The following is a 16,663-nucleotide window of genomic DNA, read 5'->3' as shown; positions in this document are numbered from 1 at the left end:
CTTTCATAATAAAAACGACATAGGTATAGATAGAAGGAATGTTCTTCAACACAATTAAGACCATATATGACAACGCCACAGCTAACATACTCAATGGCGAAAAGTTGAAGGGTTTTGCTCTAAGATCAAGAGCGAGATAAGGTTACCCACTCTCACTACTTCTTTCCAACATAGTGGTGGAAGTCCTAGGCAGAACAATTATGCAAGTAAAAAAAAAAAAAGCCATCTAAATGTCTCTGTTTGCTGATGACATAATCTTATATATAAAAAGCCCTAAGGGTATCACCAAAAAAACCATAAGAACTAGCAAAGAAATTCTGCTAAGTTGCAAGGTACAAAATCAACATACAAAAATCAGCAGTGTATACTACTGACTCTTTACACAAACAACTATCTTTTAAAAATTAGGAAATCAATCCCATTTACAACAGCATCTAAAAACAAATATACATAGAAGTTAATATGGTTTCTATTGTGGCAAGTCAGGGACCCCGAACAGAAGGATTGGCTGAAGCCATTGGCAGAAGAACATAAACTGTGAAGATTTCATGGGCATTTATTAGTTTCCCAAATTAATACTTTTATAATTTCTTATACCTGTCTTTACTGCAGTCTCTGAACATAAATTGTGAAGATTTCATGGACATTTATCACTTCCCCACCAATACTCTTGTGATTTCCTATGCCTGTCTTTACTTTAATCTCTTAATCCCATCATCTTCATAAACTGAGGATTTATATCACCTCAGGACCTGTTATGACTGTGTTAACTGCAAAAATTGTTTGTAGAGCGTGTGTGTTTGAACAATATGAAATCTGGGCACCTTAAGAACAGGATAACAGCGATTTTCAGGGAACAAGGGAGATAACCTTAAAGTCTGGCTGCCTGTGGGCCAGGTAGGACAGAGCCATATTTCTGTTATTACCAAAAACAGGTAAGAGAAATATCACTGAATTCTTTCCCCAGTAAGGAATATTAATAATTAACAGCCCTGGGAAAAGAATGCATTCCCAGGGCAGGGCCTCTAAAATGGCCACCCTGGGAGTGTCTGCCTTAAGCAGATGTAGACAGGGATGAAACACGCCCTAGTCTCCTGCAGCGCCCTCAGGCTTGCTAGGATTAGGAAATTCCAGCCTGATGAATTCTAGTCAGACTGGTTCTCTGCTCTTGAACCCTGTTGTTTATCAATGACAATGCGTACACAGTGGGACATGGAAGTTCATTAGTGATTCTAGTTTTGCCCTCACCTTGTGATCTCATCCTGACCTTCTGCCTTGTGATCTTTTGTTGCCCTTAAAGCATGTGATCTCTGTGACCCACACCCTATCCATACACTCCCTCCCCTTTGAAAACTGCTGATAAAAACTTGCTGATTATATGGCTCAGGGGGCATCACGGAACCTGCCGACATGTGATGTTTCCCCCGGACACCCAGCTTTAAAATTTCTCCCTCTTGTACTCTTTCCCTTTATTTCTCAGACCAGCTGACACTTAGAGAAAATAGAAAAGAACCTATGATGAATTATCGAGGGCTGGTTCCCCCATAGGTTTCAATCTGTGTCCCCACCCAGATCTCATTTTCAATTGTAATACCCCATTGTTGGAGGTGGGGTCTGGTCAGGGAGGGGTGATTGGATCACAGGAGTGGATCCTTCATAAATGGCTTAGCACTATCCCCTTGGTGTTGTCTTGTAATAGAGTTCTCACAAGATCTGGTCATTTAAAAATGTATAGCACCTCCCCGGCTCTCTCTTCCTCTTGCTCCAGCCATGTAAGATGCTCCTGCTTCCCCATCACCTTCTGCCATGATTGTAAATTTCCTGAGGCCTCCCCAGAAGAAGCCACTATACTCCCTGTACAGTCTGCAAAGCTATGAGCCAATTAAACCTCTTTTCTTTATAAATTACCCAGTCTCAGGTATTTCTTTATAGCAGTGTGAGAACAGACTAATACAGGAGTAAATTTAACCAACAAAGTGAAATATGTGTATACCAAAACCCACAAAACATTAATGAAAGAAATTGAAGATGACACAAATAGATGGAATGATATCTCAGGCTGATAGATTGGAAGAATAAATTTTGTTAAAATTTCCATACTACCCAAAGTGAGCTACAGATTCGATGCAATTCCTATAAAAATTCCAATGTTGCTCTTTACAGAAATAGAAAAAAAAAATCCTAAAATTTGTATGGAAGCACAAAAGACCCCAAACAGTCACAGCAATCTTGATCAAAATGAACAAAGTGGAAGGCATCACACAACCACATTTCAAAATACACTACAAAGTTATATGATATGGTTTGGATTTGTGTCCCTGCCCAAATCTCATGTCAAATTGGAGGAGGGAGTAGGTGGGAGGTGACTGGATCATGGGGGCGGATTTCCCCTTCGCTGTTCTCATGATAGTGAGTGAGTTCTCATGATACCTGATAGTTTAGAATTGTGTTGGATCATGGGCGTGGATTTACCCTTTGCTGTTCTTGTGACAATAAGTGAGTTCTCATGCGATCTGATGGTTTAAAAGTGTGTGGCACTGTCTCTTTCTTTCTTTCTCTCTCTCTCTCTCTCTCTCTCTCTCTCTCTCCCCCTCCTGCCACTACGTGAAAAAGGTCCTTGCTTCCCCTTTGCCTTCTGCCATGATTGTAAGTTTCCTGAGGCCTCCCAGCCATGCTTCCTGTTAAGCCTATGGAGCTGAGTCAATTAAACCTCTTTTCTTCATAAATTGCCAAGTTCCAGGTAGTTCTTTATAGCAGTGTGAAAATGGACTAAAACACTATAGTAATCCAAATAGCATGGTACTTGCATAAAAACAGATGCACTGACCAATGGAATAAGAATAGAAAGCCCAGAAATAAACTTGCACATCTACAGTCAATTGATTTTTGACAAAGATGCCAAGAATACATAACAGGGAAAGGATAGTCTCTTCAATAGTGTTGGAAAAATTGAATATCCACATGCATAAGAGTGAAATAGATCCTTATCTCATCATTTATAGAAGAAATAACTCAAAATGGAATAAAGACTTAAACATAATACCGGAAGCTGTAAAACTACTAGAAGAAAACATGGGGAAAAAATCTCCATGACGATGGTATGGGCAGTGATTTCTTTGATATGACCCCAAGAGCATGGAAAACAAAAGCAAAAATAAACAAATGAGATTGCATCAAGTTAAAAGGTTTCTATACAGCAAAGGAAAGTTAATGGTGTGAAGAGCCAACCCACAGATTGGGAGCAATATGGTTTGACTGGGTCCCCACCCAAATCTCATCTTGCATTGTAGTTCCCATAATCCCCACACGTCGTGGGAGGGACCCAGTGGGAGGTGACTGAATCATGGGGGCAGTTGCAGTTACCCTCATGCTGTTCTCATGATAGTGAGTTCTCATGAGATCTGATGGTTTCATAAGGGAATTTTCCACCTTTTGCTTGGCACTTCTTGCTGCTAGCATGTGAGGAAGCACATGTTTGCTTCCTCTTTGGCCATGATTGTAAGTTTCCTGAGGTCTCCCCAGCCATGCTGAACTGTGAGTCAATTAAACCTCTTTCCTTTATAAATCACCCAGTCTCAGGTATGTCTTTATTAGCAGTGTAAGAACTGACTAATACAGTGAATTGGTACCACAGAGAGTGGGATGCTGCTGTAAGGCTATTGAAAAATGTGGAAGCGACTTTGGAATTGGATAACAGGCAGAGGTTGGAACAGTTTGGAGAGCTCAGAACAAGACAGGAAAATGTGGGAAAGTTTGGAACTTCCTACAGACTTGGAGGGCTCAGAAGTCAGGAAGATGTGAGAAGTTTGGAACTTCCTAGAGACTTCTTGAATGGCTTTGACTAAAATGCTGATAGTGATATGGACAATGAAGTCCAGGCTGAGGTGGTCTCAGATGGAGATGAGAAACTTTTGGGAACTGGAGTAAAGCTGACTTTTGCTATGCAAAGAGACTGATGGCATTTTGCCCCTGCCTTAGAGATCTGTGGAACTTTGAATTTGAGATGACTTAGGGTATCTGGTGGATGAAATTTTTAAGCAGCAAAGTATTCAAGAGGAAGCAGAGCATAAAAGTTTGGAAAATCTGCAACCTGATGATGCAATAGTAAAGAAAACTCCATTTTCTGTGGAGAAATTCAAGCTGGCTGCAGAAATTTGCATAAGTAATGAGGAGCCAAATGTTAATCACCAAGACAATGGGGAAAATGTCTCCACAGAATGTCAGAGACCCTCATAGCAGCTCCTCCCATCACAGACCTGGAGGCCTAGGAGGGAAAAAATGGTGTTGTGGGCTGGGCTTAGGCCCCACCTGCTCTACGCAGCCTTAGGACATGGTGCCCTGCATTCCAGCTGCTTCAGCTCCAGCTATGCCTAAACAGGGAATGGGGCCAAGGTACAGCTCAGGCCATTGCTTCAGAGGATGCAAGCCCCAAGTCTTGGCAGCTGACTCATGGTGTTAGGCTTGCAGGTGCATAGAAGTCAAGAACTGAAATCGAGGAACCTCTGCCTAGATTTCAGAGGATGTATGGAAATGCCTTGATGTCCAGGCAGAAATTTGCTGCAGGGGCAGAGCCCTCATCGAGAACCTCTGCTAGGGCAGCATGGAAAAGAAATGGGGGTGCAGAGCCCCCACAGAGTTCCCACTAGGGCACTGCCTAGTGGAACTGTGAGAAGAGGGCCATTGTCCTCCAGACCCCAGAATGGTAGATCCACCAATAGCTTGCACCATGCCCCTGGAAAAGCTGCAGACACTCAATTTCAGGCCATGAATGCAGCCAGGTGGGAGCCTGTACCCTGCAAAGCCATGGCAGTAAAGCTGCCCAAGGCCATGGGACCTACCACTTATATCAGAGTGACCTGGATGTGAGACATGGAGTTAAAGGAGATTATTTCAAAGCTTTAAGATTTAATTCCTACCCTATTGGATTTCAGACTTGCATGAGACCAGTGACTCCCCCTTTTTTTTGGCCAATTTCTCCTATTTGGAACAGATATATTTACCCAATCCACGTACCTCCATTGTATCAAGGAAGTAACAAACTTGCTTTTGATTTTACATGCTCATCAGCGGAAGGGAGTTGCCTTGTCTCAGATGAGACTTTGGACTTGGACTTTGGGGTTAATGTTGGAATGAGTTAAGACTTTGGGGGACTGTTGGAAGGGCATGATTTTGTCTTGAAATGTGAGGACCTGAGATTTGGGAGGAGCCAGGAACAGAATGACATGGTTTGGCTGTGTCCCCACCCAAATCTCATCTTGAATTGTAGTTCCCATAATCCCCACTTGTCATGAGAGAAACCTGGCGGGAAATAATTTAATCATAACGGCGGTTACCCTATTCTGTTCTTGTGATAGTGAGTGAGTTCTCATGAGATCTGATGGTTTTATAAGGGGCTTTTCCCCCTTTTGCTCAGCACTTCTCCTTGCTGCTGCCCTGTAAAGAAGAATGTGTTTGCTTCCCCTTCTGCCATGATTTTAAGTTTCCTGAGGCCTCGCGAGCCATGCTGAACTGAGTCAATTAAACCGTTTTCGTTTATAAATTACCCAGTCTCAGGTATGTCTTTATTAGGAGTGTGAGAATGGACTACTACCGGGAAAAAATGTTCACAAATCATAAATTGGATAGGGAGCTAATATCCAAAATGTAAAAGGAACTCAAACTACTCAATAACAAGAAAACAAATAACCCTATTTAAAAACGGGCAAAGGACCTAAATTTCTTAAAAGAAGACATACAAATGGCCAATCAATATATGAAAAGGTGCTCAATATCTCTAATCAGAAAAATTCAAATCAAAACCACAACTGTCACTTCATGTGTGTTAGGATGGCTATTATGAAAAAGAGAAGAGATAGTAAGTATTGGCAAGGCTATAGAGAACAGTGAACACTTGTATATTGTTCCTGGGCATGCAAATTGGTATAGCCATTTTGGAAAACAGTATTGAGGTCCTTCAAAGAATTAAAAATAAAACAGCAATTCCACCTCTGAGCATACAGACAAAGATTAAATCAGTAACTTAAAGAGACACCAGCACTCCCATATTTACTGCAGAATTATTCACAACAGCAAAGATATGGAAACAACCTAAGTGTCTATCAATGGGTGAGTGGATAAAGAAAATGTAACACACACAAATATTATTCAACCGTATAAAAGAAGATAATCCTGCCATTTACAATGACGTGGACGAACCATAAGGACATTATGCTAACTGAAATAAGCCAGTCATAGAAAACCAAATACCACATGACCTCATTTATACGGTGGAATCCAAAAAAGTTGAATTCATAGAAGCAGAGAGTAAAACAGTGGTTGCCAGGGGCTGAGAGTGGGGCGAATCAAAAAGATGTTTGTCAAAGGGTAAAAAATTTCACATATAAGAGGACTAAATGCTGGGGATCTAACGTACAGCATGGGTCATAATGGATGTGTTAATTTAATTGATGTAATCATTACACAATGTATATGTATAGCAAATCAAGCTGTACAACTTGAAAATGTACAATTTGTCAATTAAATATTTTAAATTTAAAAAAAAAGAAAAAAATAGATGTCACCAAAAGGAAATGGGCTCACATTCATACTGCCAAGCCATCTTGTTCAAAAGGAAATGGACTCACATTTATACTGCCAAACCATCTTGCTCCTTCCAGTGAGGAGGTGTCTCCTCCAATTTAAGGCCATCTTCTCTTCCTGGCACTAAATCTCATTCCCTCCCTCCTTTCTTTTTTGGAAGATTTATATAATAGACTACTTCTCTTTCATTTTCATCCCCGATATCTCCCACTCTACTGAATCCTTTCTTAAACGCTCTCTTGATCCTGTTTCTTTCACCAGATTTTGTCTCACTTCTCAACTTTACAACAAAGTGTCTGAAAAGAATTGTGTATACACGCTGTTTTCATTTCCTCACCTCCCACCTACTCTTTAATTCATTTCAAAGTAGTTTTTGCTCCCTCCACTTCACTGAAATGGATCTCACTATGATTCAATGATTCATTTGTTGCTAAATCAAATGGACACTTCCCAAGCCTTAACTAACATAATCTTCCAATTATATTTTATACATCTGACCATTCTTTCTTTCTGAAATTGATCTCTTCACCTGATTTCCAAGACTTTTTCCTGCCCTGGTTTTCTTCAGAGCTTTGGCTCTCTAGTCTCTCCTTCTCTTTCATTTGTCAGTTCAACTTCCTCTCTGTAACCTTCAAGTGTTTATGTAACCTCAATGTGATATGATTCAAAGTCTCATCTTAGACCCCATCTCTTCACTTTACACTTTCTCCCTAAATGATTTCATCCACTCCCTTAGCTTCTATTACCATTCATAACCTATGAATTCCAACTTTATATCCCAAGCCTAATTCTCTCCCCTGAGAGTCAGACTCAATCTCTCTACTAATAGGCACTTCAAACACAACACAGCTAAGAGGTATTCATGACCTTCCCTTCCTCTCCTTAAAACTTGCTTTTGTTCCCATACCACTCTATCATAGTGGATGGCAACATTACCCACTCGGTTGGCTCAAGCTAAAAACTAGGAATCAGCCTTGAAATCTACATGTCCTTCATTCTCCCATATCCTATCAATCATTAATTTTTTTTTTTACTACTCTTAAACATCTTTCAAGACTATCAATTTCTCTTTATCTTCACTGTCATCTTCCTTGACCAAACTACTATCATCTACTGCCTGGTATTCCACATACCTATTCTTACTTCACAAATCTATTCTAAACTGCAGGCAGAGAGAGCTTTTTAAAAATAATAGGCTGATCACATCACTCTCTAGCTTAAAACCATACCTTTGCTGTTAGCACAAAGGCCAAAATCCTAAAGAAGGCTTTTCCCACCTTGGAAGTTTCACCTTGTGATACTCTTCACTTCCTAGTCCCTCTAGAACAGTTAAGATTTCCCTGTTATATGATCTCATCATTTATTACTTATAATAACTATGATAATATCTTCTCCCTCATTAAAATACAAGCTACATGAATGTAAATTGGGGTTCTTACTTGTTTATCCTTGTATCCCTCCACTTGGGATTGTGCCTTGAACAGAGTTTATGCTCAATACTTACATTTTGAAAGTATAAGTAAATGAATGTTTCTAATTTTTACCCAAGTTTCATACCTTCTTTAGGCATCAAATTATTCACTTTTATAAATTCTGTGATACCTAGGTAGACTTAAGTGCTCTTTTCCCATATTTTAATATCACAGTCAGATTCTTCTTTCTCCTGTTATCATGCTTTTTCCTCCTCTTTGCAAGTCCACCCTACTCATACTTCGTTACCAGCTTCAAAAAGCATTCCCTAGTAGGAAGGAGAATCTGTCTGTAATAACCTAATATCTTTCCCCTTTCAGTTATTACTTCCTATCTTACATCTCCTGTTGATTTACTCCATCCTGATTCTCCTGTTCAGTTATTGCATCCTGTCTTATGTCTCCTGCTTAGTTATTGCATCCTGTCTTAACTTTCCAATCCAGATATTCCACTTTTTCTTATCTTTTCTGCCCTTTTATTGCATCCTATCTTATCTTTCCATTTCACTTACCGCATCCTGTCTTATCTTTTCTACCAGTTACTCCTGCTTGTCTTATCTTTCCTATTTAGTTATTTCATCCTGTCTTATCTTTCCCACTCATTTACCATATGCATCCTGTCTTATCACTCCAGTTCACTTATTGTATCCTGTCTTATCTCTCTTTTTCATTTATTGCATCACATTATCTTTTCCATTCAGTTATTCCCTCTTGTCTCTTCTATTCATTTTTGTACTGTCTTATCTCACCTGCTCATGTATTGCATCCTGTCTCACCTCTCACATCCATTTATTGCATCCTGTCTTCTCTCTCTTTCTCTCTCATTTGTTGTATCCTGTCTGATCTCTCCCTCTCATTTATTACATCCCATCTTGTCTTTTTCATTTATCACATCTTTTCTTATCTCTCCTCTCCAATCACTGCATCTTGTCTTATCTCTCCCATTCAGTTATTATATCCTGTCTTATTCCTCCTGTTCAGTTATTCCATCCTGTCTTTTTACCTTCAGTTATTGCATCCTGACTTACCTCTCCTCTTGAATTATTGCATCCTGTCTCATTTCTCCTGTTACTCAAGGAAAATCCAGATTTCAGAGAGATATATTTGTTTTACTTGTTTAAAGAAAAATAGCTGTATTTATCCACATTTTACTTCTACATTTTCTCCAGCTACAATCTGTTCAAGAAACAATTATTTTTTTCAATCTTTTCTCTTAGTTCCAACACCTTCAAAATCAATAGGCAACTGTTTACCCAGTAAAATTTATAGAAATCCAAAGTACTCACAAACAACTAGTACATGAAAAAGAAAACATTTAATCCATTTTCCCAACATAACTGCCCTTATTTTTTTACAGTTATCTTTCATTGCTGTCCCACAACTTGGAAATAGAGAGTATTCTTTTCCTATCTCTAATTCCAACTCTATAGGAGATGCTAGCTGTCGGCAGGAACAGCAGTGACTTCCTGGCACCTCTTTTCTTGATTAAAGGTATCTTAGTGTCATATCCAAAACTTGAACACAAAAAAGATTCCTGAAGGGAAGCATGACTTTTAACATAAAAGTCCACCTCCTGGAGCAAGATGCCTAAGCAAGTCTTGCTCTCTAACTGGAACTGAGGAAGAGGTGAGAATTTAAGGAAATCGATGATATAATTAAGTTTGTCCACTGATTTATTTGTACTACTGTTCACCAATACTTGGAAAATCAGATTCTCAAATAAGTAAGTATTAATATTGCCTGAGCAGTGGAGCTAGCATAAGATTTTTCATACCTTAGGGTAGACATGTCAGATAACAACAAGGAAGGAAAACAAGAGTAAGCCACACAAATAAGTATCGACCCTTGGAAATCCAGGTCTTAAATAATAACATAGAATAACTAGAAAGAGTTGAAAGATTCTATCCCCTCATTTTTTCCCATTTAGATTTGCTTGCCCAAGAAAATGTGTGCCTCTGAGTTAATTATGACATCACATATATACTTCTCTATTCATACAATGGAAGAAGTAAGAGGAAAGGTGTAGACAGCCAGGAGGGGTAAGTGGTAAGTGAGCAAAACAGTTACATGTGTTGGGTCCAAATGATGAATATGTCACCAAGATAGAATTTTTGAAAAACAGGTTCAAGGCTCTACTTATATCCTGTAGCAAAGAAAACATAAATCTCTATACATTTCTATCTTTTCAGAATCATGTACTTTCCATATTTCTATGTGTCATGATTTTAATTTATTTGTAGCTTCCTGGTTTTGAAAATGTCTGCTTCTGGTGGGTAGGCATTATGGTATTTTCAACAACTGGATACCATAACATCACATGAAGTTCCCATACATGTAGGTTTTCATAAAGTGTAAGTCATCTGACAGGAGGTCCCTCACTTATTATCCTGTTAGCTTTTTACTTCTGGTATTGCCTTTATTGTGTCAATAAAATACCACATTAGATAAATACAGAATCTTTGAGTTGGAAGGGCCCTTAGAGGCCATACAGTAAAAGGATAGGCAATGCGCCAGGCATGGTGGCTCACAACTGTAATCTCAGCACTTTGGGAGACTGAGGCAAATGCATTGCCTGAGCTCAGGAGTTCAAGATCAGCCTGGGAAATGGCAAAACCCTGTCTCTACCAAAAATACAAACAATTAGCCGTGCATGGTGGTGCATGCCTGTGGTCCCAGCTACTCAGGAGACTGAGGTGGGAGGATTGCTTGAATCTGGGAGGCAGAGGTTGCAGTGAGCCAAGATAGCGCCACTGCACTCCAACCTGGGTAACAGAGTGAGACCCTATCTCAGAAACAAAAAAAGGAAAGGGAGGGAAGGGAAGGGGAGGACAGGGGAGGGGAGGAGAAGGAAGGAGCAGGGAGGGGAAGACAGAGGAGGGAAAGGGAGGGGAGGGGAAGGAGGGGAGAGGAGGGCAGGGGAGAAAAGGATAGGCCATGGTCTCTGGGGTAAACCTGCCCAAGCTGAGTACTAACTCTACCACACATCAGCTATGTGGCCTGGGCAATTTACTTACCCAGACTGTGGCTCAATTCCTGTTCAGTATATGGCAATAATAGTACTTTCTACTCTTCAGGTTTGCATAAGAATAACATGAAGCAATGTATATTAAATGTTTAGAATATACACATGGTTTGTAGTAGGCATTCAAAATATGGAGCTATTTTTTTCTCATTCACTTCCCCCAAATTTTCCCAACCTGGAATGCTCCTCATTTAGAAATTTGCATGGCTAATTCTTTCACATTGTTCAAGTCACAGTTGAAAGAAGCTTACCTCTTGTAGTCCTCTCCCCACATCAATCTCTATCTCGTTACTCTAATTTATGCCTTCCATGGTCTAGCACTCGGAATATGAAATTCTTCTTTAAGTATTTTTATGAGCATACTGTCTCCACTACCACCCCCCATCAAAATGTAAATTCTATCAGAGCAAGCACTTTGGTTTTTAAACCATTGTATATCTGCTCAATAAATATCAATTGAACAAGTGAATACTAACATGGAAAGAAGCTCAAAATACGGTATGATGAAAAAGAAAAAAAAAAAGTTGAACACCATCCGTATAATACAATCCCATTTGTATAAATACATACACTATATATGTATGTACAAAAATGTGTTTGCATGTATAGAAAATTGCCTCTGGGACTCCCCAGCGTTTAGATTCAGCACATAGTCATCCTTGACTTAGTCATCACCACTATGTGTGTACCTCCTCCAAAACCTCAATTTCAATCATACTATCCAGCCTCTGCACAAACTTGCACAAGGAGAAGCAGATCATCTAAATAGGACTATATCTATTGCGGAAGTTGAATCAAGAATTAATCACCTTCCCTAAAGAAGCACCAAGCTCAGATGATTTCACTGGTGAATTCCACGAAACATTTAAGGAAGAAATAATACTAATTACCCACAATAATTTTAGGAACATAAAAGCAGAGAAAATGTTTTCTGACTCATTCTTTGAGGCCAGCATGACCCATACCCAAACCAAATAAAGATATTATAAGAAAGAAAAACTACATACCAATATCTCTCATAAACATAGACACAAAAATCCTCAATAAAATACTAGCAAATCAAATCCAACAGTGTATAAAAAGAGTTGCACATCACAACCAACTGGGATTTATTACAATCAATCTCTATCCAATACCTTCTCTTCTTCCAGCTCACCTACTCCAGATTTTCATCCCTACAATTTCTTTGATATCATCAAGATCTTCTATCCATTGATGCCCCTCCACTTTTTCATTGTTCTGATGTGTCCCCTCATATTCTCACTTCCTTCCTTATTCAAGCTTAAATTTTATGGCACATTATTATAATTACACACTTGAAAAGATTCTTAGCTCCCTTGCCCATCTCTCCCTATATTGCACTTACCCGATAAACTCTCACCTTGGTTAAACCCAAATATTCATCTTTTCTGTGGACACATCCAAGCAACCAAAGTTGTGGGAAAAAAAGCATATAACTTTGCTAAACAGGTCTCACTTTAACTTCATGATTATCATTCAATACTCTGGGGACGTGTAGTATAGCTCTCACTCTCCAAAATGAACACTTCACAGCTTCTCTCTATATACCCACTACATCTCCTCCCCTGCCTTCCACTCAGTCAGTGACCTTGCTGCATACTTCACTGAGAAAACAGAAGCAAGCAAGTACCAAGTCCCTCATCTTTTCACCATCAAATCTACTAACTAAGCTAAAACTTGCCTTCGCTCTCAGTCAACTTTCCTAACACACAAAGTGTTCCTGCTCCCATCAGAGTCCAACCCTTCCATTTGGCCTCTGGATTCTAGCCCCTCCCTCTTTTGCATTATCAATTTGTTTAACTCCACAGAATTTTTCTCCCCAACACAAATATACTTAATATTGCCCATCTTTTAACATGATGCTTAGTTTCTCCTATCTTGACCTCAGGTCTGCCTCCAGATACCACTTCATTTATTCGCTATCCTTCTCAACAATCCTTTTTTTCTCTAACCATTATTATGAGACAAAGTACTCGTCCCTAGGTGTTGAATCACCTCCAGGATTTGGGACCTTAGGGGCCCCAGATATTGGAGAACAAAGAGACCACTGTGTCCTTTCCAAATTATTGACCCACAGAATGCACGTGCCTACTAAAATGGCTGTTTTAACCCACTGTATTTGGGGCAATTTGTTATGCAGCTATAGTCACTAGGACACAGTCCAAGCCATCACTCTATTCCATTGTGGCATAGACTCTATTCCATCTGCATTGTGGCAATGCCTATCTATCCTTGGCCCTGCTACCCACTGTTGCCCTACCCTTGATGCCTGCAGTCTACACTCAACATGGAAACCAGAGTGATTTCTAAATTCTGTCAGATTTTACTGCTTCTCTTCCTAAAATTCTCACTGGCTTCCCATATCACTCGATTAAAAGCCAAAGTCCCTATAGTTCCATAAGGACCCACATTATCTGACCCTTCCTAACTCATTTCCTGCCACTCTTGTCTTTGCCCATTTTGCTCCTGTTACAGGTTTTCTTGCTGCTTTTTTAAATTGACAAATAAATTATATATATTTATACATATCATGGTGTACAATATGATGTTTTAAAATAGGTATACATTCTAGAACAGCTAAATTCAACTAATTAACATATGCATTACCTCACATACTTATTTGTTGTGGCGATAACACTTAAAATCGACTTTCTTACCAATTTTCAAGTATATAATACATTGTTATTAATTATAGTTATGATGCTGTACAGTAGATCTCTTGAACTTATTCCTCCTAACTGAAATTGTATTTCCTTTAATCAACATCTAATTCCCTCTCCCAAGCCTCAATCCCTGGTAATCACTATTCTACTCTGCTTCTGTGAATTCAACTTTAGATTCTACTTGTAAGTGAAATCATGTTGTATGTGTCTTTCTGTGCCTGGCTTATTTCACTAATATAGTATTCTCCAGGTTCATACATGTTATCACAAATCTGACACTTTAGTTGTACTCCTACTTTAGAGACTTTGTACTTTGTGCTCCCTCTGTCTGAAAATTCTCCTTCCAGATATTCATATGGCCTGCTCCTTCACTTCTCTCAAACTTCTACTCAAATGTCACCTTAATACAGAAGGCCATCCAGGTCACTCCCCTTGGTGCAGTATTCCCTCTACTCCTTACTCTGCTTTATTGTTCCTTTTATAGCAGTTAATACCATCTGACATACTACATATTTACTTGTTTATTTATGTATATTCATCCCTGCTGACTGAAATTGCCATAAGCGCAGGGCTTTGCCAGTTTTTTGCATTATCCCCTGTGCTAGAACAACAGCTGACACATAGTGGACACTCAGTAAGTATGTATTGAGTAAACAAGTGAGTCAATGACCTACCCACGTGATGAAATATAACTACGTAGAATGTAATAAGCAGTTGACTTGAAAGTGACTATACAACCTCTTTTCAGTAGTGATGGCCCTTTGGAGTCTCAGAGCAATTTAAAAGAAGACAAACACCAGTCTGACTTGATGAATCTTAAGGGTTTTTTAAATTAATGTCATGCTGCCACACTGGACCACTATAGAAGCTAAGACACAAACATCTCCAACCTAGGTCCCAACTGTATGTTTAAACAAAATTTATAAAAGAAAAAAAAATCTTGTTCATTAGACTTTTCCTATCTACCATCTATCTTCAGCTCTTTACTACCACTTTAACTCCCTGGGTATATTTGGGAGAAGAACCAGCAAGGCATTGTGACCTTCATCTGTAGTGAAGAAATGTTTGCCTCAGCTGCCCCGGTGACACTATGCTAAGTACTTTACATACGTGCATGTATGAATTAAATAAGATGACATATAATAAAGTAGATATAATCTCCCATATGTGATATAATAATATAATAATTTCTGATACCTATATATATATAGGTATATATATGAATTAACCCTATAAGGTGAAGGCAGTATTTGATTTTCACCAGATTTATGTTTTTAATAGATAAGGAAATGCAAGGTTATAGAAACCTATAATATTTCCTAATCTGAGGAAAATAGGGAGCGAGCAGCTTTTACACAGACTGCTTAAACACAGCTTCCAAAATAACTCTCCTTATTTGGATTGGAGCCATTCTTCCCACTCATATCTAATCACAAAGAACCATACAAATACAAAAGCCTTCGTGTTAATCTCCTGTGTTTTCTATGTAGACAATCCTTTAACAAGTAAGTCTAAGGGAAATGTGTACTCCCTCACTCAGGGCTGCTTCTCTTCTCTCCTTGTCCAAGCTCTGCAAGGTCCTCTGATCTACTCCTGGTGGCCCATAATAGGGGTCCCACTAGAATATCATGGTCTTGTTTCAGAGCTTTCAAGATCTGAGTGATCAGTCTATCTGTAATTGATCAGAGTTCTAACTGTTATGTAAAGAGTCCTCATTATCTGTGGTCCTATATAACTCATTCTATGTATCTTGGTCTCATTCATATTTTCTTCTTTCATCTTTCAACTTCAAATACAGTAAATATAATACATACTTATTATGTCTGCAAGTCAGATGCTAAGTTCCAAAAGAAGTAAAAAAAAAAATGAGTTGTGAAAATCTGAGAGAAAAAATAGAACAAGTTTCCTTCTGGCTTAGAGCCTAGCACCTTGGGTAAGTCGCTAGACTTCTGTGAGTTATTTTCATGGAGATTTTGTTATTAAAGGTTGATCACCTATTTCACAGAATTTTATCAAAATAAATTTTAAAAGTATAAAAGATTCAATCTATCAATGTGTCAGAGATAAATTCTAAGTCAACAGAATTATAAAAACAGTGATCTCATTAATCAGTAATGTAAGCCAGCAGATGATAGTTGAAAATATCTCACCAGATCTCAGTTAGGGTCACACTTAGAGTAGGTATATTTCCTGTCATATTCAGTAACAGCTGTGTATGTAGCAAAACCATCAAAAGCCAGTTTATGAGTATTATGGGCATATGTGATGGCCCATCCATCTTTTCAATCCACAGGGAGAATATTGTGGATACCATGACTTTCCTCCCACCTTAAATAAAAATATGCGGTACCCACCTCATTAGAGCTATAGCTAGTCATGAGAGTCTGCCCATGAACTAGGAATGCATGTTTGTGTCTCCTTCCATTAGGCAGTGGAAACATGCATGGAACATCACACAGCATCCTGTTGTTCCTTCAGTGAAAACTTACAAGCTGGAGATATCCATGGAAAGTCCTCCAGAAAAAGAACAGAAGTGTTTATATCTATTCTAAATCCCTTATGCCTCCCCCAGTGGTCCATCACCACTGCCTAATCTGAGAATTCACTTTCACCTTCATATTTAGACTTTCAGACTTTAAAAGAATCTATCACCAGTCTTTCTAAAATCCAGACTGTGGCTAGGAATCTTGTCTTAATATCCATCACTCACTGCTTCCAATCATAGCGTCAGATCTAAAATTCATTCCAGACTCCTTAAAGGCTCTAAGAACCAACAAATTAATTAATCCTAAACTCCTCATGTCAGACTCATTCTGTTGGACCAGTTTTATAGGCAGAGGAGTAAATGGGAATCTGGTTTTGAATTCTGTGATGAATGATGCAACAGTCAAACTGGAGAAACAGCGTTA

This window comes from Macaca mulatta, chromosome 16 (genome assembly GCF_049350105.2).
Source record: "Macaca mulatta isolate MMU2019108-1 chromosome 16, T2T-MMU8v2.0, whole genome shotgun sequence".
Lineage (NCBI taxonomy): Eukaryota > Metazoa > Chordata > Mammalia > Primates > Cercopithecidae > Macaca > Macaca mulatta.
This window is presented reverse-complemented; position numbering follows the sequence as displayed.